Source organism: Somniosus microcephalus, chromosome 15 (genome assembly GCF_052327205.1).
Source record: "Somniosus microcephalus isolate GS21.2 chromosome 15, FLI_Smic_1.0, whole genome shotgun sequence".
Lineage (NCBI taxonomy): Eukaryota > Metazoa > Chordata > Chondrichthyes > Squaliformes > Somniosidae > Somniosus > Somniosus microcephalus.
Genome location: NC_141001.1, coordinates 71,410,396 through 71,435,605, shown reverse-complemented (window position 1 = coordinate 71,435,605; position 25,210 = coordinate 71,410,396). Strand labels below are relative to the sequence as shown.

General features: G+C 42.8%; 1 protein-coding gene across 2 annotated transcripts in view; it reads left to right on the top strand.

The window, feature by feature from the left end:
- Positions 1–218: 218 nt before the first annotated feature.
- c15h11orf24 (chromosome 15 C11orf24 homolog) overlaps positions 219–25,210 on the top strand; it is a 127,936-nt gene continuing 102,944 nt past the window's right edge. For both annotated transcript variants that reach the window (XM_086007996.1, XM_086007995.1), the window contains exon 1: positions 219–685. The gene's annotated coding sequence lies outside the window, so the exon portion shown is untranslated. The remainder of the gene's footprint in view (positions 686–25,210) is intronic.

The following is a 25,210-nucleotide window of genomic DNA, read 5'->3' as shown; positions in this document are numbered from 1 at the left end:
TACTAATTTAAAATGAACCAAAGTTAAAATTTCGTATACCCATGGTTAATTTTCCTCGATGTAATATATTTTTTCAAGTCACCTATAGAAAACGTTTTAGCAGCTATATCAGTACAAGACTGATAAGAGATCATTGTGCCGAATAACCAGTCACAAGCTCTTGCCTTGCGCGCGCGGCCCTGGTAAAAGCCACGCCAAGAGTACAAATGTATCATTGGCAAAGAGGCCATGCGTCTGCATCCGTCTCGGACGTGCTGCAATTATTATCCATGTACGTAATTGTCATGCGTTGCAAATACAAACGCTGAGAATTAAAGACGAGGTTTTGAAGACTCCTCGTCCCATGCATTTATTTATTTGCATCACTTAAAATGCAACTGCCCTCTTTTTTTTGACTGCTTTGTTCGGCGTGGTTACCTCAGTTCCGCAGGCGCTGGCGGACTGCTTTCGTTTTTCATTGACAATCCGAGTGCAGGCATGCGATGACGTTGCAAGCTTTCCGAACCCAGAGTACAGAAGCCAAAGCTTCCTTCAGACGTTGGGTCCCGGCTCACCGTCTATAGCAAGCGAGGAACTGGTTCGGGGTTTTTTTTTTGGACTGAATACTGAGGGGGAAATAGCCTTGCTGTTATTGACTGCTGTGTGACTTTGCTCAAGTTGGAGACTTTGATTTGCATCAGTAATGGTAAGTTAGAGCGAAAAAGTTAAAACTTCAAAGTTTTGCCTGGCCTAGTGCAAGAACTTAATTTAAATAATCTAGGGTGGGATGCAAAGCTATCTCTTCACATTGTCGGAATAATGTTTTTTTGTTGAAATGCAAACGAAAATTATGCCTTTACTTGTCTATGAAATGCGTTAATCTTTCAAACCCTATCTCATTTAGTAACTTCACTTGTTTGTGTTTGTGATCTGATTGTACAGAATGGATGCTTTTTATTTTCTACAGTTTGCAATATGTCTGGTAGTATATCCCCTCTTTACAAAGTAAATGCAAGTATATTCTGTATAAATTCTTGCATAGATGTAGGGGTTTGTGGGATGAAGAAGTTGAATGCCATGTATTCACTGAGAGACTCACATCAAATTGCTGTGATATGGTACTGGGCTCCACTGGATCTTGAAATCCATGGTGTCTAATGAGTTACTAAGATTTTTGTGGTTGCACGATTCTACTGATTCAGGTTACAGAACTGCTGGACAGCAGGGTCATCACTGACAAAATCAGAACTTTCCAATGAAAACAACGGCTGCCACATGACAGAAGTAAAAGCTTGCGTGAGATGTTTCCTGTATGTGGAATATACAGTGAACATTTATTGGTGTTGGGATACATTCAGTGGTCAGTTTGGATCAGTACCCTGACTCCATAGTTAACTGTACTGGTTATCAGCCTAGCTGACTTGTGTCCACTTTCTTCCCTGTTTATAGTTTGGCGTAAAGAATTATGGGAATACTGACTCAATGTTGATAATTCTTTATAAATTACATTGATTTTGACGTTAATTGTGAATTCTCAGAGATACTCAAGGGGCAACTGAAGGATACCTAATTTATTTCACAAATGTTCTTCTCCCTAGAGTCTGTTTCTCTTTTCAGTATTCTCCTTTCTTTCTAGAAGGTGCTGACTTATGTTGGAGTATAGCTCCACCATGGCAGCAGCCCTCTGGTACATCATCCAAATGGTTATTTGTTAAGTCCGTGAATGATTGAGACACGGACTAGCAGGAGAGAAACAAAGAGATCTTTACTGGTGAAAGGCATAAACAAAACTAACCAACAGAGGCTCTCTAGCGCCTTTTATACAGGGGTGGTCACTACCGGTACTGCAGTCTGAGACCAGTTATTCTCTTAATAAAGGTACATACACAACAATTCCTCCCCTTTTAGATAAACAGTACATAACATTCATTTAACAACTAATGATAACGAATTACAATCACAATTACTGTTGCTAGATACATTGGTTAAGTTTAAGCAATTATAAGTTCAGTCTTTAAGGAGGCTTCCTGATTCTGTCTGGATAACGCCTCTTTGGGGTATCAGGTTCTTCTGGCAATGTTGAGTCGGAATCAATGTCGTTGTTTGGTTCATCTGCTTCCAATATTACCGGGTCTGCGGTAGCTGCAATTGGAACGTCGATTTCATTACCAGGTGTATCAGATCGTGGTGTGGAGTTGACGTTTTCCAGTGACTCTAGAATCTGGTCAGCATGTCGTCTTACAATGATCTCCCCAACGTCCACGGTGTGATAAAAATAACAACTTCCGGGAAGTTATGTCATCACTTCCTGTGAACTATGAACTGTGTACATACCTCACTTCCTGTCATATGTCACTTCCTGTTGGACTGGTATAAATACTGGTCTGTTCAGTATTGTAAGAGGCTTCTACCAGAGGCATGGTAAAGACCTCTCTTGTATATAGTGTGTTTATAAGTTACTTAAAGCTTACTTTAAAGTTACTTGATGGTAAGTCTCCTTTTTCTTACATCAATTTAAGTAACTTAGTATTTACACTCACAAATACTAGACCTTCGGACAAACTCGGAGTTAAGGATCCAGGGAACCACCCATCATGGAGAAAATCCTTAGACCTATTCGTCTGGACTTGGACCCGAATACACCAGCAGCTGGCAGGGTATGGAAGCATTGGTACCGTACTTTTGAGAATTTTCTGGATGAATGTGAAGCGGATGCTCCTGCTAGATTGAGGATACTTATCAATTATGTGACCCCAAAAGTGTTCGAATATGTTGATGAATGGGATAATTATGATGAGGTGATTCGGGCACTTAAGAAACTGTATGCCAAGACCCCAAATGAGGTCTATGCTAGACATCTACTGGCCACAGCCCAACAAGGGCCAGGGGAATCAATTGACGAATTCCTGCAAGAACTTCGCAGGCTCAGCATAGATTGTAACTTTCAGGCAGCCTCAGCTGAGCTGTACCGCCAAGAAATGATTCGTGATGCTTTCATCTGCGGGATTGCCTCTCCATTTATACGCCAGCGTCTACTAGAAAGTAAAACACTGGAGCTACAAAAAGCTTTTGACCTAGCTTGTTCTCTGGATTTGGCAAAGAGAAATGCAGACCTCTATCAGCTGCCCAGATCTCGATCTGCTGTAGCTGCAACCAGACAATTCAAGCGGTCTCAGGTGAACCCTATCATGGGGGAATCTAATTCTGATAATTCTGATGAAGAAGAGGAGGATGACCCCACTTTAGCAGCCTCTTGGCAATCTAGGAAGGAATGCTTCCTTTGTGGAGATGCTTTTCACCCTAGGAAAACCTGCCCTGCTCGCAATGCAATCTGCAGTTATTGCAGAAAAAAAGGACACTTTGCTAAAGTCTGCCTATCAAGGGCCTCTACGAGGGCCAATCCAGCTAAGGCCTACCGAACTGCCCCAATTAGGGCCTATCAAGATGCTCCAGCTAGGACCTATCAAGCTTCCTCTCGAGCTCTCTCCCGAAGAAGCACACCGAGAGTTTTAGCCACTCTCTGTGCAACGACACCAATTACAGCTGCTTGCCCACAGAACCTGTCTCATGCAGCCACAAAAATTTCAATTAAAGGGCATACCTTAGATGCCTTAATTGACTCAGGAAGTACTGATAGTTTCATTAAGGAACAGATTGTTGCGAAATTGAAACTACATGTCTTCCCATCGGACCAGGCAATTGCGATGGCTCAGTCATCACTTAATACCAGAATCTCCGGCTTTTGTGTTGTTGATATGACACTTCATGGTCGTATGTATCCCTCCACCCGACTTTCGGTGCTCAAGGACTTATGTAGTGATCTCCTCTTAGGGCTGGACTTCCAAAAACAGCATAAGAAACTCACCATTGAGTTTGGTGGATCCAAACCCGGACTTACTATTTCTAATATACCGTCTAAATTACCGTTTTGTGCATTATCAGCAGCTTCACTTGATGAACCCTCATTATTTGCCAGTATTCCGCCTCAATGCAAACCAATAATAACGAAATCGCAGCGCTTTAATCAGGAAGACCAATCTTTTATTGCGGCTGAAATCTCTCGACTTCTAGCAGAGGATATCATCGAACCATGTTCGTCGCCCTGGCGGGCTCAAGTCGTCATTGTCAAGAACCCTCTAAAACCTCACAAACAGCGACTATGCATCGATTATTCGCAAACCATCAATCAATATACCGACTTGGACGCCTACCCATTGCCACGCATTGATGATATGGTTAATAAACTGGCCGAATACAAAGTGTTCTCAACTTACGATTTAAAAAGTGCCTATCATCAGGTACCCTTGAAGGTCTCAGATAAGCAGTACACGGCCTTTGAGGCAAATGGACGGCTGTACCAATTTCGTCGCCTCCCATTCGGGGTTACTAATGGAGTGGCTGTCTTCCAACGGGCAATGGATGGCCTGGTTAAGCAGGAAAACCTAAGGGACACTTTTCCCTATCTTGATAACATTACCATTGCAGGTCACGATCAACAGGAACACGACGCCAACCTCCAAAAATTTCGGGATGCCCTCCATCGCCGTAATTTGACCCTGAATGAATCCAAATCTGTTGAGTCGCAACCGACCATCAACATCCTTGGCTACTGCGTAGGCAATGGTATCATTAAGCCAGACCCAGAAAGACTTCGCCCGCTCCAAGAGCTCCCGTCACCTAAGAATCCGGCTTCTTTACGTCAGGCTCTCGGTCTGTTTGCATACTACGCTAAATGGATTCCTCATTTTTCGGACAAAATCCAACCCTTGCTGCATGCTAGATCATTTCCACTGGGAACAGCGGCTGTTGCAGCCTTTAACCTTCTCAAAAAACAGTTGGAGAAAGCGGCTCTTCACTCCATCGATGAGAATCTCCCTTTCGTGGTTGAATGTGATGCCTCGGAGGTGGCGATCTCGGCTACTCTGAATCAGGAAGGTCGTCCTGTAGCATTTATGTCCAGGACCTTACAAGGTGCCGAGCTACATTATCATCCGGTTGAGAAAGAAGCCACAGCCATCGTAGAGGCAGTACGGAAGTGGAACCATTTTCTAGCTCGCCAGCACTTTACATTGATCACGGACCAACGATCAGTCGCCTTCATGCTCGATAATCGAAAACGAACCAACATTAAGAATAATAAAATACAACTTTGGAGGATGGAACTGGCCTCTTTTGGTTATACCATTCTCTATCGGCCTGGCAAGGAGAATGTGGCCCCAGACACCCTCCCACGGGCATTCTGCTCCACTATGTCATCCTCTACTCTCATGGATGTCCACAATGGATTGTGTCATCCTGGCGTTACGCGCATGCTACATTTCGTACGATCACGGAATCTCCCTTTTTCCACTGGAGATGTAAAGAAAATATGCTCAGAATGCCGGCTTTGTGCGGAATTAAAACCTCAGTTCTTCCGCCCCTCAGATGGTATACTCATACATGCAACCCAACCGATGCAACGACTTAGCATCGATTTTAAGGGCCCAGTGCCCTCTTCAACTCGGAACACATATTTGCTCACCATGATCGACGAATATTCACGTTTTCCGTTTGCCTTCCCCTGCTCCAATATGCTGGCGTCCACAGTAATCTGCTGCCTTGAGCAGGTATTTTCTCTCTGTGGCATGCCGGCTTATATTCACTCAGATCGGGGTCCATCCTTTATGTCAAGGGAACTCAAGGACTACCTCTCAGAACGGGGAATTGCTACAAGCAAAACAACACCATACCATCCCATCGGAAATGGGCAGGTAGAGAGGTATAACGGTATCATCTGGAATTCCGTACGCCTCGCTTTAAGATCTCGGGGCCTACCAGACCAGCAATGGGAAACAGTGCTTCCAGATGCATTGCACTCTATACGGTCCCTGCTTTCTACAGCCACAAATACTACACCTCATGAGCGGTTCTTTGGATTCCAGCGTCGCTCATCTCATGGGACATCACTCCCGTCATGGCTAACTACTCCTGGACCTGTGTTACTCCGAAGATACGTTCGGACGTCTAAAAATGACCCTCTCGTAGATGAGGTCGAACTAACCGATGCCAACCCCACCTATGCAAACATACGATATTCCGACGGCCGAGAATCTACCGTATCATTACGGGATCTGGCTCCCTGCCCACCAGGACCTAGTGGGACATCGGGTGATGGCATTTCACCAGGAAACTCTTGGGACCTATTGGGTACCCCTCTCCAGGATCCTGATCGGACACCAACTAGCTTGGTGCCGGTAGAATCCCGTGCTCAAGGTTGCGACCCTCCCAGTACCGCGCATGAAAGTACTGATCCGCCACAGACCAGCTCTGCACCTCCCTCTGAACAGAGGCAGTCCGACTTTGAACCTATTGGGGCCCGTACTCGAAGCCATGATCTCCCCGACCCTTCACAGGGCAATCCAGGCCACACAGACTCTGACCAATGGCCAACCGCATGTAAGCGGACCAGCGACCCTCTACGACGGGAATCCAAACGGGTGCGACTCTTCCTTGTTCGGCGGCTGCGGACCAAAAGGTAGACCACAGCCTCCTAATCCTGCAGGAGGGAAGAATGTGATAAAAATAATAACTTCCGGGAAGTTATGTCATCACTTCCTGTGAACTGTGAACTGTGAACTATGAACTGTGTACATACCTCACTTCCTGTCATATGTCACTTCCTGTTGGACTGGTATAAATACTGGTCTGTTCAGTATTGTAAGAGGCTTCTACCAGAGGCATGGTAAAGACCTCTCTTGTATATAGTGTGTTTATAAGTTACTTAAAGCTTACTTTAAAGTTACTTGATGGTAAGTCTCCTTTTTCTTACATCACACGGTATACATGAGAGGTCCTTGTCGTGTACAAATCGTTCCTGGCTGCCATTTCTCAGTGCGGTAGTCACGGGCCAAAACTGGTTGACCTATCTTAAAACTCCTGGTCGGCCTTTCATTCATATTCTGAAACTGCCTGTTCTCCACATCTCTTCGGACGTTTGGCTTAACCAAATCCAAGCGGCATCGTAGTCTTCGATTGAAGAACATCATGGCTGGAGTTTGGTTGGTAACCGCATGTGTCGCATTCCGGTAGGCAAACAAGAAGTTGTCCACCTTGTTGTAGGGGTATATCTTCATTACACATTGCCTTGATAGCCTTCTTGAATGTTTGGACAAACCTCTCGGCCAATCCATTAGTGGCTGGATGATATGGGGCAGATGTGTAATGCTTAACACCATTGTTCTTTAAGAACCTCCGGAACTCTTCAGACACAAACTGTGGTCCATTGTCAGAGCAAATCTGTTCAGGCAGCCCATTCCTGGCGAATATGGTTCGTAAAACTGTGATAGTTTTTTCCGTGGTGGTTGAGGACATTTTTATTACCTCTGGCCACTTTGAATGTGCATCCACCGCAATTAAAAACATCGAGTCCATGAAGGGACCAGCAAAATCAATGTGCACCCTTTGCCATGGAGATGAGGGCCACTCCCATGGATGCAGAGGAGCTTGTGGTGGGGCGTTTTGGACCTTCTGGCATCCTGCACAGCTCTTGGTCATCTCTTCGATTTCTCTATCGATTCCAGGCCACCACACAAACGCTCTGGCTAAGCTCTTCATTTTTACCCCACCCAGATGACCCTCATGAAGCTCATTGAGCACTCTATCCATCAACTTAGGTGGAATTACTACTCTGGATCCACACATCAAGGTTCCTCTGCACACTGACAGCTGTTCTCTTCTCGGCGAGAATGCTGGCAGCAGTGGTTCGCCATGTGCTGGCCATCCCTTCACCGTTAAATCATAGACCCGTGATAGTGTCGGGTCATTCCGTGTTTCCTTTTCTATGTTTGCATTCGTCACAGGGAGACATTCGACTATGGTCGAGTGGAATAACTCCATTGGATCCACTGCAAGGTCTTCTCCTTCCACCGTCGGCAACGGTAGACGTGACAATCCATCAGCATTTCCATGCTGTTTAGTTCCTTTGTACTCGATGTCATATTGGTGTGCCCCTAGGAAAAGGGACCATCTCTGCAGCCATTGTGCTGTCATTATCGGTACGCCCTTCTGAGGGTTGAAAATGGAGACAAGAGGTTGATGATCGGTTAGTAGAGTAAATTTTTGACCGTGCAGATAGTGATTGAACTTCTTCACCCCCCACACTAGGCTGAGGGCCTCTCTGTCAATCTGGGCGTAGTTATGCTCGGCTGAAGTTAACGAGCGTGACGCAAAAGCTATCGGCCTCTCTGAACCATCAAGGAATTTATGTGACAGTACCGCCCCAATGCCGTAGGGAGACGCATCACACGCCAGCCTGATTGGCAGTGCTGGGTTGTAGTGAGCCAATACTTCCTTTGAAGTGATTAAGTCCTTACTCTTCTGAAAAGCACGCTTACAATCATTGCTCCATTTCCATGCTACCCCCGTTCGTAGCAGGGCGTTCAGTGGGTGCAGAATTGTCGACAAATTCGGCAAAAACTTATGATAGTAATTCACCAACCCGAGGAATGACCTCAGCTGCGACACATTTTCAGGCGCTGGGGCCTTAACAACCGCTTCAATTTTGTCAGGGGACTTATGTAACCCCTCTTCATCAATCACGTGGCCACAATACGATATCTGTTTCTTAAAAAATTCGCACTTGGGGCGGTTGGCTCGCAGCCCATGTTCCCGTAGTCTAGTGAGCACCTGTTCTAGGTTGTTAAGGTGTTCACTGTCATCTTCACCTGTTACAAGTATGTCGTCCAAGTAACACTGAGTCCCCGGAATCCCTTGCAGGACTTGTTCCATCGCTCTTTACCATATCGCCGGAGCCGATGCTACTCCGAATACCAATCGATGATACTGGTAAAGACCTTTGTGAGTGTTTATCGTGAGATACTTCCTGGAGGATTCTTCAACCTCCATCTGCAAATACACTTGTGCTAGGTCAATTTTTGTAAAACGCTTCCCTCCAGACAGCGAGGCGAAGATGTCTTCTATCCTTGGAAGAGGATATTGTACTGTGCGAAGGACAGGGTTCACCGTCACCTTGAAATCCCCACAGATGCGAATCTTCCTTGGCTCTCCGGACTTATTGGTTAACGTTTTCTTCATGACAGGAACGATGAGTGTCGCCCACTCGCTCCAGTCGACCTTAGACAACACGCCCGCCTTCTCCAGATTCTCCAGCTCTGCCTCGACAGCTGGGCGAATTGCATATGGTACCGGTCTCGCTTTGAAAAACTTGGGAACTGCATTCTCTTCTATTTTTATCGAGGCAGTTACGCCTTTAAGCGTGCCCATTTCTTGTTGAAATACCTCTTTGGCGTTAGCTAAGATTGTTGACAATCGTCCAGGAGTGACGTTTTCATCTTTTTTACCGTCCACCGTCATTGCATGAATGGAATGCCAATCTAAGTTTATCTTCCTGATCCATTCCCGTCCCAATAACGGTGGTCCACCATTTGGCAGTATGTAGAGATACAATTTCCGTATTTTCTTGCCGTTGTATTCGACAGGCACCCTTATTTTTCCTCTGGGGTATACTTTTTGCCCTGTATACGTCGTCAAGACGATGGATGTCTCTCAAGGGTATGTGTGAAAATAGCCGCTCGTAATCTCGTCGATTCATGACGGTTAGCGCTGATCCTGTATCCAATTCCATTTTAACTTGGGACCCTGCTATCGTGAGGGTGACCCAAATGGTTCGGTGATCCTCTTTTGCGATTACATTGTGAAGTTTGAGACAGCTTAGTCTTCTGTTTCCGGATTCACTATCGCTCATCTGGTCTTCGGAACTACTGTCCGTCAGCTTTTGTACTTTCTTGTACGGTTCCTTAGTAGCCTTTTTGTTGTCGCTGGTCTTCTTCCCAGACCTGCAAACTCGTGCAATGTGTCCAATCTTCCCGCATTGTCTGCATATTTTGTCTTTGGACCAGCAGTCCTTCTGGTCATGGTTAGTTCTACCGCAGCGATAACATTTTGCAAATCCCCGTGTCATTTCGTGGGTGCCGTATTCCTGTGGTTTTTGTTGAATTTCTGCAGCTCCCCTGGCTGCTGCTTCATATGATACTGCCACGCTGAAAGCCTTATCTAGCGTCAGCTCTTTTTCTGCGAGTAACTTCTTCTGTGTTCCTTCACTCAGGAGCTCACAGACAAATTTGTCCCGTAGGGTATCTGCCAGTCCTGCTCCGAACTGGCAGTGCTTTGATAGCTTGCGTAGTTCCGTAAGATACTCAGCATTGCTCTCATGTTTGTGCTGAGTTCTCCTGTGGAATTTAAATCTTTCTGCTATCAACAGCGGTGCAGGGTTTAAGTGATCCTGTAGAACAGCAACAATTTCGTTAAAACTCTTCGCCTTCGGTTTGGCTGGAGTAATCAGGTCCCGCAATAGGCCGTACGTTCTAGCGCCCATTAAGTTTAACAATATCTATGCCTTTTTCCCCTCCGCTATATCGTTTGCCTCGAAATATACTCGACTCTTTCCACATACGTGGTCCAGTCCTCTAATGTATTATCAAAAGCAGTGATACAGCCAGTCTTCGGCATCTTGCAAATCTAAAATTAGCGCTGCTTTCCACGGTTTCTTGCGCGTATTATTTTCCCGTCGTGGAGCGGACCCTCTGGGACACTTCCCTCCCTCTTCTGAGGTCCGAACGCTGCCCAGCTTCGAAACACCGGCCGCGCCCTGTATTCTCTGTCTCTGTCTCTGTCTGTCTCGCTCTCGCTCTCGCTCTCTCTCTCTCTCTCGCGCTCTCTCGCTCTCGCTCTCGCTCCTTGCTTCCCGACTCGCTGCCTGGCCCCGTTGCAGCCCAGGAAGGATCAGAGCACTACCTGCCACCAGCCCGATTAGCTGGGAAACCACGGACCGAGGAACCCAGCCTGGCTCTGGACAGTCTCTCCTGCAAGTTTTGAAATCAATGATTGACGGTCGACGCCCGTTTCACGAGTTTCAATGGCCTATTTTTTTTTTGTTCTTCTGGCTCCGACCTTCAACACGTCGGAGCTGCTGCTGAGTTGCAGGTAAGTTCATTTCTAACTCGTCGCCAGTGTTATGTCCGTGAATGATTGAGACACGGACTAGTAGGAGAGAAACAAAGAGATCTTTACTGGTGAAAGGCATAAACGAAACTTCCCAACAGTGGCTCTCTAGCGCCTTTTATACAGGGGTGGTCACTGCCGGTACTGCAGTCTGAGACCAGTTATTCTCTTAAAGGTACATACACAACATTATTCTTCACGTGTGAGCTGGACAGCGAGTGTTTGGCTTTTGAACCATGGAGGGTATCATAGCTGAGTTGATCCTGGTTTCCATATAAATGTGCTTTCCAGCATGGTTCACTGAATAATAATCTGGAGTGGGACCCTTGCTTTCTTTCATCTCTGCTAAGCTCAGGGATGCTGAGGCCAATTGGAATACTCCTGCAGCAAGCAGGCTAATAGAGCAGGGTTTGAACTCGGGGCTTTCCTGATCTGTATGGCTCAGTACCACATTGCGCTGTGCCTTTATCTATTAAAACCATCAGTCTTGATTTAAATGTTGACTTAATGAGGTTAACAAACGTGTTCTGTTTTTAAAGGTCTGGTGACTTCACAAACTGTTGTGCAAAAATAATTGGGTGTCCGGTTCAACCTGTTATATTGGACGCCACTTTCTTTGTGAAATAATGTTGCCATTGCAGGAATTCCTCGTGCTGTAATGTCTTGACAGGCAAGTTGATGAATTGAAACATTTCAGACTCTCAAATAGTAAGGTGTAACTTCAGTAAGTTACAGCTATTGCATATTAGTACTTGGTAACGGCTGTGGAGATTGGCATTGTTGCAAATCCTACCCTCTTGCAGAATTTGTCATGAATATCTCATTTACGCAGGGGTTGACTGAGCAAGTAACTTTTGCAGTTGTATGTGACGCATGTTCATCAAAGTTGTTTTTAAAAGTAGCACAATTGTAACTTGTTTTTTTAAAATGACTTCTGCTTGTTATGTGCCCATCTGCGGAATCATTGAAACTCTGGTCTGTGGTGCAACAACACACCTCTATTACTCAATAGCAATAAAATCCTTGTAATCTTTTCTCACTTTGCTCATTTAACTGTGAACACTTATCTCTGCAGCAAGGATTGCAGAAGTAGTGATAGCTGCCTAACTGTACCCTCCCCACCATCCTACGTGTAACCAGAGCAGACCTTTAAACTTTATTCAGGCTCCTTGTATATGAGCTTGTACTGGGTTTAGCTGTTTTGTGTGAAGTAGACATTTCAAGGTACAGGTTGAGTGTCCAAAATCCGGAGTTCTGGAATGTTTCGGAATCCGGACTCCGGGGCGATTGGTGACAGGGTCGTCTGAAATCCGTAAAATGTTCTGGAATCCAGACACCCTGTCAAATCGCAACCTGGGCCCAGGCATTTCCGGACTCTGAACGTGTTTCTGATGTCCGAAGTCTGGAAATGCCTGAGCCCAGGTTGCGATATTTCCGGACTTCGGACATCAGAAACACGTTCCGAAGTCCGGAAAAACACGAAAACCAGCTCGGCCTCGGTCCTGAGGTTGCCGGATTTTGGACACTCAACCTGTATTATATTCTTTACTCTCAGATTAGGCGCATTGTCTCTTTTGCACTACCTAACCAAGTTTCTAAGGGGAAATTCTTTTGGCTCCCATGAGCTTTCTGCAGATGAAACTGCACAAAGTCTTGTTTAGGATTTAGAAGCATAGACTAGTTCAGCACAGAAGGAGGCCATTCGGCCCATCGAGTCTGTGCCAGCTCTTCCGAAGAGCAATCCAGTTAGTCCCACTCCCCCGCTCTTTCCCCATATCCCTGCAGTTTTTTCTCCTTCAAGTATTTATCCAATTTCCTTTTGGATACAGATTTAACAGTAGCTTTCAATCAGGCAGTGCATTCCAAATCCTAACCACTCGCAACGTAGAGTACACTGCCTATTGGACGCAAAGCAACATTTTAATATTTTTTAAAGTAAGCCCTGTAGCACTGCAATCATTATCTTTGTTTTAATAACATTAATAATCTTTCCAAGATTTTTAAAATTATAGTTTGCTTATTAACATTTCCTTCCTGCTGTATCTGTGTTTGTCTAATTCTTTTCATATGTTGGTGTATATTATGCCAAGCGTCTTAGTTTTTTTCATAGTTCTTGCAACAGCTTATAGGTCTACGGAATGCATCCGCCATAAGACCTGGAACAATCTAAGATAAAAATGAATTGATAACCCATGTTTTTATCTGTGATACACAATTTCCCCCAAATATATTGTAATTTATTTTTCCCTATGGTCAAACTACAGCTGTTTCAGTTGGAATTTTAAACTGGTGGGAAGGCCTTCCAACAGAAGTCCAGATATACTTGCTACTTTGTTGTAGAGCCTCATCAACTTTAATTTTGTAGCTATTTTGAAATCTGATGACTGCTATTACAGAAAGCATTGCGTACTATTTTACAAATGATTGACTGTCATCTGCAGAATTTCGAACAGCGTAATGTCTGCCTGCATGTATTCATAGAATCATATAGCACAGATGGAGGCCATTTGGCCCAGTGTGCCTGTGCCGGCTCTTTGAAAGAACTATCCAATTGGCCCCACTCCCATACTTTTCCCTCATAGCCATGCAAATTTTCCTGCTGGCTCTCCATAAAATAACCTGGTAAAGTACCCATCCTGTCAGCCTGCTCCATTTGGAAGGGAGAAAACCAATACATCACCTTTAACAATGAGACATTTTAGACATTAAAATGCTTTCTTACCTTGCACTATACTCCATGCTGCTTTAAAGATGATGCTGTTTTTAGAGGTATACAAGAAGAAAACATTTCAGTCAACATTTAAAATAAATCTGCATTTATCTTTACTGTCCATCTGTTAGAGTTTGAGTTTTATTATCAAAAAATTAAGAAAAAAAAAGCTACTTTGCATCTTTACCAAATATCTCTACAGCAGAACTTGTATTTAACAAAACCTTTTGATAACATTATGTTTTAATTGGACTTATTCAGAACTGCCCTCCCAATTTAATAAGCAATTTTGAGTTCTGGATATAAGCATAAATCAAACAAATACATTACAAAATATCAAGACCTGCTGCAAGTCATTCCCTTCCCAGTCTTTTCCTATTTACTGGTTTTCTCCACAGCTATATTTATGTTGCTAACTGTAGTTGCGGGAGATCAGTTAATTTATCGTATACCCCATTTTTTTCTTTCAAAGTTACCTCAGGAAAAAGTTGAAAACATTATGCTTTACATTATTTTTAATGTTTTATATAAAATCAAATTGCCTTAACTGCTAATGATGGCTTCCTGAGGCGTTTGCATCTGCAATAATTTTCCATCAATACAAGAGTGCAGAAGGGGCCAGGACTTGCAAACAGCAAATCCTGGCAGCTCTGTGAATGGCCGGGCCTTGCTATCAAATCTTTTTTTTAAAAGCAAGCGATGCACTCAAATACATGATGTAGCTGAGCATCTAGTGAGTCTCTTCATCTGTGAGTAATCACTCTAGGACACCCATGAACTCCAGGCTGAGGCACCCTGACTGAAAATATTGTTTTAAACACAGAAATGCTCTTGCATAGGTAAGTTTAACATTTCTTTGAAATGTTTATTTTATCCTTTTTTATTTTGTTTTCAGTAGGGAAAGAGATTTGTAAGTGCTCAGCTTACTGGAGAGATGCTGGCTGAAAGGCTTTTCAAAATGGTATTTGGAGTAATTTTGATTGGATCCCCCATCTCTTCATTTATTAATGTATTTTGTTGACTGTTTATGCTTGATTGCTTGCTTTTGTGGTTTCTCATTGGAAATTATATCTACCCCTTTCCTCATATTTGGTATCCCTACCTCTTCTGTTGTGATTTTGTTGCTGTTTTGTCATGTATGCACACACGCTGCCCAAAGTATTACATGGGCAGCAGAACACCTGCTCGGTACAATATTTGTATATGTGTGATTATATTGTGTTACAATTTCTGTGTATAGTGTACATTTCTACAGTGGAACAAGCTATCTCCTCCAGCTTTGACAGGCTTGGGGACCAGTTGAAGCGAACCTTGCGAAAGTACCTCACTGTTCTCATTGGTGCCATTAGGATTGCTGATAGCCTGACCAGTGGCCATGATGAGACTGGTCCATTTGAGGACTTGCCTAAATTCCAAGAAGCTTCTGTGCGCACACAGCAGCTTCCCACTTCATGTATTCCTGCCACTGAGGCACCACCTAGAAGAAGCACAAGGCTAGGTTTAAGAGCATATTCATTAACTGCTGTCAAAAAAGGAAGCACCATGGAAACAAACATTAGACACTCATGCATACGGTATGCTTTGAGATTAAAATCTGGTTGCACTGAATTGTGTGCGCAGAGTGTTCTTGCAAAGGTTTGTGAGTATGTTTCATCAGCGTGAAATATTTGTAAGTTGCCTGTACGATTTAAGGTACTATTTGTGGAGGGCATAGGCAGATGTATACAGGACTGTTAATACAATGGCAGCATTTATAAGCAAGAGAAGACCTATACGACAGCTTGTCAAATGGCTCTCTGAGCCCACATTGGGTTGTGCTCTGTAGCCTCTTCAGGCTTATCCTGCTCCTCCTGATGTGCCTCGGGGACCTTCCGCCTTCTGGGCCTCCATGATGATGCTGGTGCCTGTCGACTTTCATCCTCCATGATACTTCCTCTTTGCAGGATGAAGTTGTGCAGAATGCAGGATACTGCAACAATCCCTGAAAAATTAAACAGATTGTATTGTTAGGACACTTCAGATCCATCCAGGCAGCAAACCGTGTATACGCTGATGAATACTCTAGTGGCTGCATACAGCTCATTATTGAACTGACATCCTGGAATACCATGTCTGTAGAGGATCGCCTTGATCATTCAGGAACCTCCCTAAAGTTTGTCCTTTTGTGTTAAATATTGGAGGGGCGGTGGACTGTCTTAAAATGACTGCTGCTTGAGGAAAAAGCATTAACTTCTTTAAAGCGGTGTTGCTGGTTGTAAATAAGCTGCACGTTACAGGGAGTAGGAGGAAAGGCTCCACCACAACAATTACCACAAAGGCTCCTGAACACCTAAGTAACGTTAGGAGGGGGGGGGAAAGCAAGAAAAACTGTTGAGAAATTGGCAGCAAAACAGGATAAACATACTTACTGGCTTCTTAAATTAAATTCCGTATACAACTCGGATCCTAACAGTCCTGGACACCTATTTTATAAACAAAATACTGCGGATGCTGGAAATCTGAAATAAAAACAGAAAATGCTGGAAATACTCAGCAGGTCAGGCAGCATCTGTGGAGAGAGAAACTGAGTTAACGTTTCAGGTCGATGACCCTTCGTCAGAACTGATGAAGGGTCAGCGACCTGAAACGTTAACTCGGTTTCTCTCTCCACAGATGCTGCCTGACCTGAGTATTTCCAGCATTTTCTGTTTTTATTACCTATTTTATATGGTTGAGTAGATGATTCAGTGTTAGGTGTATGCAAATGTCTAAATTATGTCATTAGGACTTTACTAAAGCATTTACATCAAGTTTCTGCCTTTTTCAGGTTGGAGTTACTTGCAGCCATAAATTCCCCCAATGGAAATATGCATAATGGGCAGAGATCTCATGTGTGATTGATCTCCACCCCATTTTCTGATTGCTAAAGCTCACTTTACTCCCTAAAAATCATGTGTTACTGATGGAAAATCTAGGCTAAGTATTTTCAAAACGAAGTATAGGTATTTGCTAGTGAAAGGGTTAATGTGTCTTCATAGGACTGGAATCTACGACTCAAGTAATGTCATTATGAGCTTTCTGGAGCGGAAAATATGCTTTCTGCATGGCAGATCTTTTTGTATGTGCCGCTAACAGCAGCCTTGATTTTTATCTTCTGTTGCACAGCACAGTTGCACTTGGCACATGCACTAGTAACGCAAGTTATTGTTTGCACAGGAGTACATTTTCTGTGATAAATTAGTATGCTAAGAATGTGTAAATAGCGATTACAAATTTATCACATTGGGTATGGAGCGATCTCAAAATGTTACTCTGAAGGAATTCCTGCTGATTATATTTTATGTATAGATATCAATAGCATTGGAGGATGTTGGTTGTAGCTTGGAAGAAAGAACTGTTGATGGGACGGGTTTCGGTGTGAGGCAGTCCACTGAAAGATGGTACAGTCCAGTCTGACCAAATAATTTTTTAGCTGCCTTTAATGATACAAATGGAAGGTGTCTGGGTGACTGGTGTGCCCTTTTTCTCTTTCCCCCCCCCCCCCCATTTTGGGGCATGCTCAGAAGAATTGTTTCAGTTCCGTCCCTCGTGAGTCTTTTGTACTTTTGCTTTTGTAAACTGCAGTCACTCTGGAGCAAGGTAATTGCTTAATTGAAAATTACCTGTGCTACTGGTTTTTGAATAATTTGTGATCTTAACTGCTCCTCCTCTGTCAGGTTGTTGGAGAATCATTACAGTTACAATTATGGAATCATTTGGCAATGGAACAATGCACATCCTAACTACCCATTTTGACCTAAATCTTCATTAAAAAGGCTCCCATGGACGTTCCATTAAAATAACGCCAGGAGCCTTGAGTTTCAAATGTGATTTAAATTGATTTACCCAAATTCTCAAAGCTTAAAACTTAGGAGGATTGTCTGTTGTCTCAATTTTCTCTCTGCTCATTTAATTCCTTTTACTAGTAGAATTTCACCGAGTATCTTCTGTCAGAGGACTTGGATTACTTTGTCCATTATTTTTCTGCATCTTCCGCTCATGTATAGTAGTTAGTTAACCTTTAGACTGTTTAATAACCTAAAACTTAGTGTAGCCTGTAGATTATTTTGAACTGATTGGAAATTATTTCTTTATATAGCTTCTACATTTGAGTTATGAAGTCCAGACAGCAAGATGTTTAACTTTCAATGACTCACTGGGTAAATATGCCTCATGGTTTTGGTACATAGCCAGGATGGTTCCAAATCTGGTCTTGGCCAGTGCTAAGTTAAGCAATTTCACCTGTAACAGCAGTAGATGTTTCATAATTAGCTGAATCCTCCGACTAAAAATGCTTAACGAGAGTGCCCACGTCTAATCATTATCTTCTGTCGGAGGTGCACGCGTGATGGGTGAGGACAGGACCTGGCTCGGCATTCCCATGGTCAACAGCTCGCGTGTTTGGTTTTAAGCACAAGTCTTTTGGCCTTTTCTGTCGTTTAACCACCATTCCATTGGTATTTATGTAACAATACTAATGGATCTCCTGGGTATTGCACACTATAATTGAGCACTATGCTATGTAATGTACCATGTATTATTCTGGAGTTCTGTTTAACCTGTCACAAGCTCCTCTTGTTGTAAATAGGCATATCCTGCAGTCAGTTAGAATGCATTTTTTGTTGCTGGGAAAGATTTGCTGAAACCACGAGGAAATGACTGGCGTTTCTTTATATACTTTTTAAAAAGTAAGTGTGACACAAAAACTGCATTGATGACAAGTGTGTCGGGCATGTCTAAGTAAAAACGTTTCTTGGGTTGTCAGACATTTGATGTTGTGTTGTGCTCAGACCCTAAATTATTCTGCACAAAAATCAAAACCAAGGGAGCTTTGTCTTGGAGCTGTATTTACAATTTCCTACTGAGATGAATGAGATGACTGGAGTCTTGAGATGCTATCTGTTTTTGAATGATGCCACCAGCACATGGCAGGAATGTTTCACATACAGCACCAAGCAGCATGATTTTTTTTAAATTTTGTTATCGAAACTGCTTTGTTGTGCAGTTCAAATCTGACTTAATAGAGACAATTAACTTGTAATAAAACAGCCAGTGCTTCTCTAGTTTCCCTTCATAGTGAAAAGTGTGTCAGTTTAATACATTTGACCAGCAAGAGATTTCGGCATGATTAAGCTTGGTTAAATGAGTTATGTGTTAATATCAGAATTGCTACAATTAAAAAAAAAAAAAAACAAACAACTTTAATATGTATTGTTGACATTAAATACATGTTAAAATCAATGGATGGTTACTTTTCCTCTTGCCCAATTTACTATATTGCAGCTGACCCAGTACAGGGAGCTCAGGCTGTGCAATCCCACTTCTGCTGCATATCCTCTGTTTCCCCAGTAGAACACTGCATAGGAACATGTGTAATTAATTCACTACAGCTCTGCTGCCTTGGCTGTCTCTGGAGAAACAGAAACAGAGACTGACAGAATAAGTCAAGTAAAAGATGCACTACCCTAAAACATAATTTGATTATTAACAAAAGATACCGAGTGGCACAGCGTGTTGGTATACCAACACCAAAGCCACTGGTTTATTATGGACGACCAAATCAAATTCAGTTTTATTGCATGTGATTCTGGGATTCTCACCATATTATATTCCATCTGCTAACAATTGGGGCCATTAGTTTATATTGACTGAATAACTCCAATTCCATTCTGAATCCATTAAGATTGCAGGATTTTTACAAGTGGTTTTTTTTTGGGGTGGGGGGGGCAGATTCTGTGTCTCTTTTTCTACAAAAACTGTAAATCATTGGTCTTGATTATTAGGCTACAGCAGAAAATGGAACATTGTGGCTTTCTGCCTTGGTTCTCTGTAAGAAGGAATGAAAAATGAATAAAACTCTTAACTCTTTTGCAACACCAGAGGTAGACTTCAGAAAGGCATTGACAGAGATCCCACAACATGGTGCTTGTTTAGACTTGTGTGGCACAGGATGGGGAAGATTTTATTTTAAATTGCAGTATATTAAGTATATTTTTACATTCAATGGGAGGAACCTACAAATCTGTATAAAAATAATTAGTGCAGATGACATGGTTAAAAAGAAGTCTCATTTGGAAACTTGCAAGTGGCATTTAATACTCAAAAGAGTGAATTATTAGAATTTCAAATAGGTCATTCAGTAAAATGGGATTTTTTGTCATGTTTTATTTAGGTCTGAATGGAGTGGATTAAATATATTGTCAGTGATTTACTAACTTTGGAACCATTACGGCAGTTTTTCGTCTTAGTTGCATATTATGACGACTTGGGGAGAAAATAAAGAATTTGAATCTATGTTCTTAAGTTGCATGTATCTTGGATTGTTTAATTTTGATTTGGATTTATCCACCAATGAGGCAACAGTACTTAAAGAAAAAAGAAGCCCTTTCCAAACCCCCAGCCAACAAAATTCAAACAAGTAAATCAATAAATAAGAAGTATAAGCTCATATAGAACTTGTCTGGGCTTCGTGGGACAGATTGCCAGGTCTCTTGAGGTGGCATGTGGCACATTGGCTGCAGGTTCAATACCCCTGCTTAGACAGACTGGATCCCGAACAAACGGTGGTTTTCTTGATGACCATTCACATGTGGTTAAGTACGTGTAGTTCACTTACAAATGAAGAAACTGTTGACAACAGAACTTGTTGCGTTAATTCCGGTTTACTGAGCTGCTTATAGTAGATAGTATCCCAGTTACGAGAAGAAGAGGGTGGAAGTCCAGAAAATTATGAAGTTAAACATTCTATGTCAACTTTTTGTTGTAAAGCTTATTTTACTACCCATATATAAGTTTTCCTAGTCTGCAGTTAAATAACTAAAGAAATTACACTGACAGAAAGCTGTTGAACCCACGTATGTCTGGATTTGCAATACACCCACTTTCACATGGTTGGACAGCAGCCAGATTTCCTAGCAATGGTCTAACTTAGTGGCTCAAATGTCATTAATAAAATGGATATGTTTGCACTGTAGATCAGCTTGTTCGAAATTTGAGCCACTGAACTGGGTCGTTGGGAATAAGCAGCGCTATCAAGACAGACACATTAAAAGCCTTCTGAGAATTCCATTAAAATATATTCCCTTTGTCAATTTCTGTATACAGTTCGACTATTTAAAAGTGTTTAATACATTATTTAATAGAGAATATGTTTTAAATGCAATTTTTTGCAAGGTAAGTTAAATGAGAAATCCTTATCTAGGGACCAAAAAAAAAAATCTGCAAACTCTGCAACTGTATTGAAATCTGTCGTCTAGAAATTACCGTTGGTAAAATTAGCAAATGAATATCTAATGTGTTTATGTGGCATTCCTTTGTCTGCTATTTTAGTGCAGGTATTAACCTATTTAAATTCTACCGGTTAAAGCCTATGTTTAAAGAGAAATTGCAAAGAAACATGTTCGTCTGCTATCATTGTCAGTAGTAATTTCTAGGCTTTTATGTGGTTTTATTTTCTATATAACAATATAATTTTAGAATTATTGAGGACTTGGTGTCAAGATTTGGTATAAAGCTTTTATCTCTCTGATGCTTTCCATTTTTATTATTCTTAGTAGCAGCATGTCATCTTGAGCTGTCAGCTGGGGAGTTTCATGTGGGGTACATAAGCCATATGGAACTGTTGAGGCTGAAAATCCATCATAATCCTGCAGCAATTAAGAGAGTCTGCAGATAAGCCCTAATCACTTAATTTCTTTCAAAGAAAGAAAGCAGATGAATATTAAAGACATTAAACTGAAGTGCAATGGGATAAAGTTGCATAGCTTTAGGACAGTGCATGGCCATTTTCACACATAACCAGCTGGCTAGTGATAACATGCAGCCACAACAGAGACCACATTTGAGTCTGATGTTACACAATGATTCTAAATGGAATGACCACAAACAATTTGGAGAGTTGCATCCTGTTGACACCTGCAATACATAAGACCTGGCATTTAAACTTGGCATTTAATTAATTAATTAATTGAGCCAAAACAAAAGTGAGAATCCCCTTTCGAAGTAAAGAAAACCACCGCTAATGTGGTTCTGAGCCCAACAGAGAGAATGACCAAACGCAGATTGGGTGACCGCTTTGCGGAACACCTCCGTTCAGTCCATAAGGATGACCCCGAGCTTCCGGTCGCCTGTCATTTTAATTCACCGCCCCATTCCAACTCAGACCTCACCGTACTCAGGCTCTTGCATTGTTCTATGGAAGCTCAGCGTAAGCTCGAGGAACAGCACCTCATCTTCCGATTAGGCACTTTACAGCCTTGTGGACTCGATATCGAGTTCAGCAATTTCGGATCATAACCTCAGCCCCCATTACATTTTTACTTATTTTTTATCCACACCTTTGTTTTGGCCCCCCCCTTTTTTTCTCTCCCACATGGCAGCTGTCTCCCATTCTGCCAGCGCATTTCACACCTAATTTAGAGCCATCTTTTGTCTCCACTAGTCCTATCACCATCTCGTCTTGTTTTGAATACCTCTTGATGTCGCTTCACTTCTCTTTTGTTCTCTCCCAGCCCCCAAACTGGCCTTTTAATTTGTTTCATTTCCTGTGCTTTTTCAGTCTTGACAAAGGGTTTCGACCTGAAACGTTGACTCTATTTCTCTCTCCACGGATGTTGCCTGGCCTGCTGATTTTTTTCCAGCATTTTCCGTTGTTAGACCAAAAAGCCGTAAGTTTGATTCCTGGTCTGTGCTGAGTCAACTGACCAAACTGGAGCTGGTAGCTGGAATGCTACAATTGGTGTCAGGACTAGAGGGGAAAAATCGGCCAAGGGTACCACCCGTAATAGCTATACAACAACTGCCACTGGAGAATGTGCATTTGTAGACATCAACTGAGAATAGGATGAAGCTCAGATGTGATGCTGTGGATGGGCAAATAACATTCTTTCTCCAAGCTCAAACATGAAGAATAGCCAGCTGGGGAATTTACTGGAGAATTACAAGTATTATGGTTATATATTCCAGCAAGAGTAAGACCTCCAGGTGAGGAAGAAACCAGAGAGGGGGAAGATTTCCCTCTCAAAATGTGAAGCAGATTTGGGAAGAGGGGAAAGAAGGAACTTGAATAATAGTTTTATAACAAAACCTCTGCTGTGTTAACAGATGTTAGGGGCATCAAGGCAAAGGAGGAGCAATTCTTTATCTTATTTTGACTTGTCAATTAAACAATCCCTTACTAACATTGAGTTTATATAGTGATGCATACTGTAGCTTGGTGAAATGTCTTTTAATATAATTGTCATAACCATGAGTTTGAAAGTCCTCCTCAACATTGAAAATATAATTTTGCACTGACCACCCTGAGATTTGGAGCTTGTATTTTTTGGTTTGTGCTTGGTGAACTGAGAAACTATTAAGTTAATTCATTTTTAATTTTCTCCAGTTATTTGACAGTTCAGCATACAGAGTATATTTTTTATGCAGAAAATCTTAGTACGATTGCAGGGCAACATGATCACACTGAATGACATGTAACATTTATGTTCTATTGTGATCATCACCACCACAGCCTCAATTTAAGATCCTTCAAGTGCTAGTCTAAATGTTTTATATAATATCCTTTTTATTTTGTTCTTCTGTGCTGAATAAATTAAGGGGGTGGACATTTTTGTCAGTGATTAAAATCAAATTTGTCCAATATGAAACTTCATCTACAAACTGCCAGTGCAGAAAATGTGAACTCGCTAAAGCAAAGTGAAAGAGAAGCAGAAAATTAAAGGTTCCATTGCTGTTTTCTTTTGTGCGGATTGACCGTTAACCTCTTGTACAGTTCTAATGAAATCTGTACATCTTTGATATAAATTTTATTTCCATAGTTATTTTTAACATCTATTGAGTCCAGAATATTTTAACTTCTCTCCTAGCGCCATAGAACTTGGACTAGCATCCATTTTAAAGACTGCAATGTCTTTGGATCAAAGTTTAAAATTAATAAAATTAAAATTCAAAGAATACAGTAAAATAGCAAGCTCTGTTACAAAACAAAAACAGATGCTTTCTTTCACCATTCCCTCCACCCCTGCTCCCCACATCTTTCTCCTGCTGGGATTCAGTGATACCCCCTGCAAAATCCAGCCCTTGGTCAGCAGGCGCGATCGGTGGTGGGTTGGGTGGGAAAGTCTTTTTTCTCCAGCGGGTTGGGACCCCGCTGTGAACCCGCCGCCACACGCCTTTCCCCAATGTCGGGTCTGTCAGCAGTGAGCAGACCCAACGCGCAGTGGCGGGTTAACAGCGGGGGACTCTGTAAATAGCGGCTTGTTTTAGAGCTACTTAAGAATAAATTTCAGCACACCTTCTACATTTGACAGCTCTCCCACAGGGTCTACGCTGGCTGAGGTGGGAGATCAGTGGCCATTGCTCCAGCTGATTACTTGACAGCTTCAAATGTACAGTAAAAGCTCCCACCTGACAGAGATATCTTCCCTCAGCCACAAACTCCTCTTCACTGCATTTCCACAACAGCTTCGCCATGCTTCAAATCTTTACACAAGTCTCCATCTAGTCTGACCTCATTACCTCTCTCACCATTGACCGATCGCTTCTTTCATCTCTACTTCACCTGCCATCTATTCCATCAGCATGGGTGCCCTTTATACTCTCTCACCTAGGTCCTCAGAATCCCACCACGATCAGCTCCAACACCAGCAGCACCAAGGACAACACCACCAACCTCTCTGCAATCACCCGATGCTGCAGAGGACAGAGGGCATCAGCACCCGACAACATTGCTGCCCGGGAGGCCAGGCATGGCCTCACCATGGCCAGATTTACTTCACTTGATGCTGTACACCCTGGCTGCCACATGATGTGCCAGCTTGGCATCACCCCACACCAACACCATAAGGCATCCCTACAATGTCCAAGCCATTCCTTTCGCACTCATCACCATTGCGGGGGGTACCGTTATGTTTCACCATTCACTGCAACTCACTAAACCACTTCCAAAAGTGCACACAAATCTGCCCAAGAACGCAAACTGTTGAAAATAAAGGTTTCAGTGTTTCAACCTTTTTTATAGAGCGCTGGCTAGGCCACAACTGGAGTATTGCGTCCAGTTCTGGTCACCACACTTTAGGAAGGATGTGAAGGCCTTGGAGAGGGTGCAGAGGAGACTTGCCAGAATGGTTCTGGGGATGGGGGATCATAGCTACACGGACAGGTTGGAGAAGCTGGATTTGTTTTCATTAGAGCAAAGGAGGTTGAGGGGTGATTTGATAGAGGTGTACAAGATTATGGCGGGTTTGGATAGGCTAGACGGGGAAAGGCTGTTCCCACTAGTTGATGGTACAAGGACGAGGGGACACAGATTTAAGGTTTTGTTCAAGAGATACAGGGGGGATGTGAAGGAAAAACTTTTTTACGCAGCGAGTGGTGAGGACCTGGAACTCGCTGCTGAAGGAAGTGGTGGAAGCGGAGACACTCGTGTTTACAAGGGGAGACTGGTTAGGCACTTGAGGGAAATAAACTTGCAGGGCTACGGGGATAGAGCGGGGGAATGGGACTGAC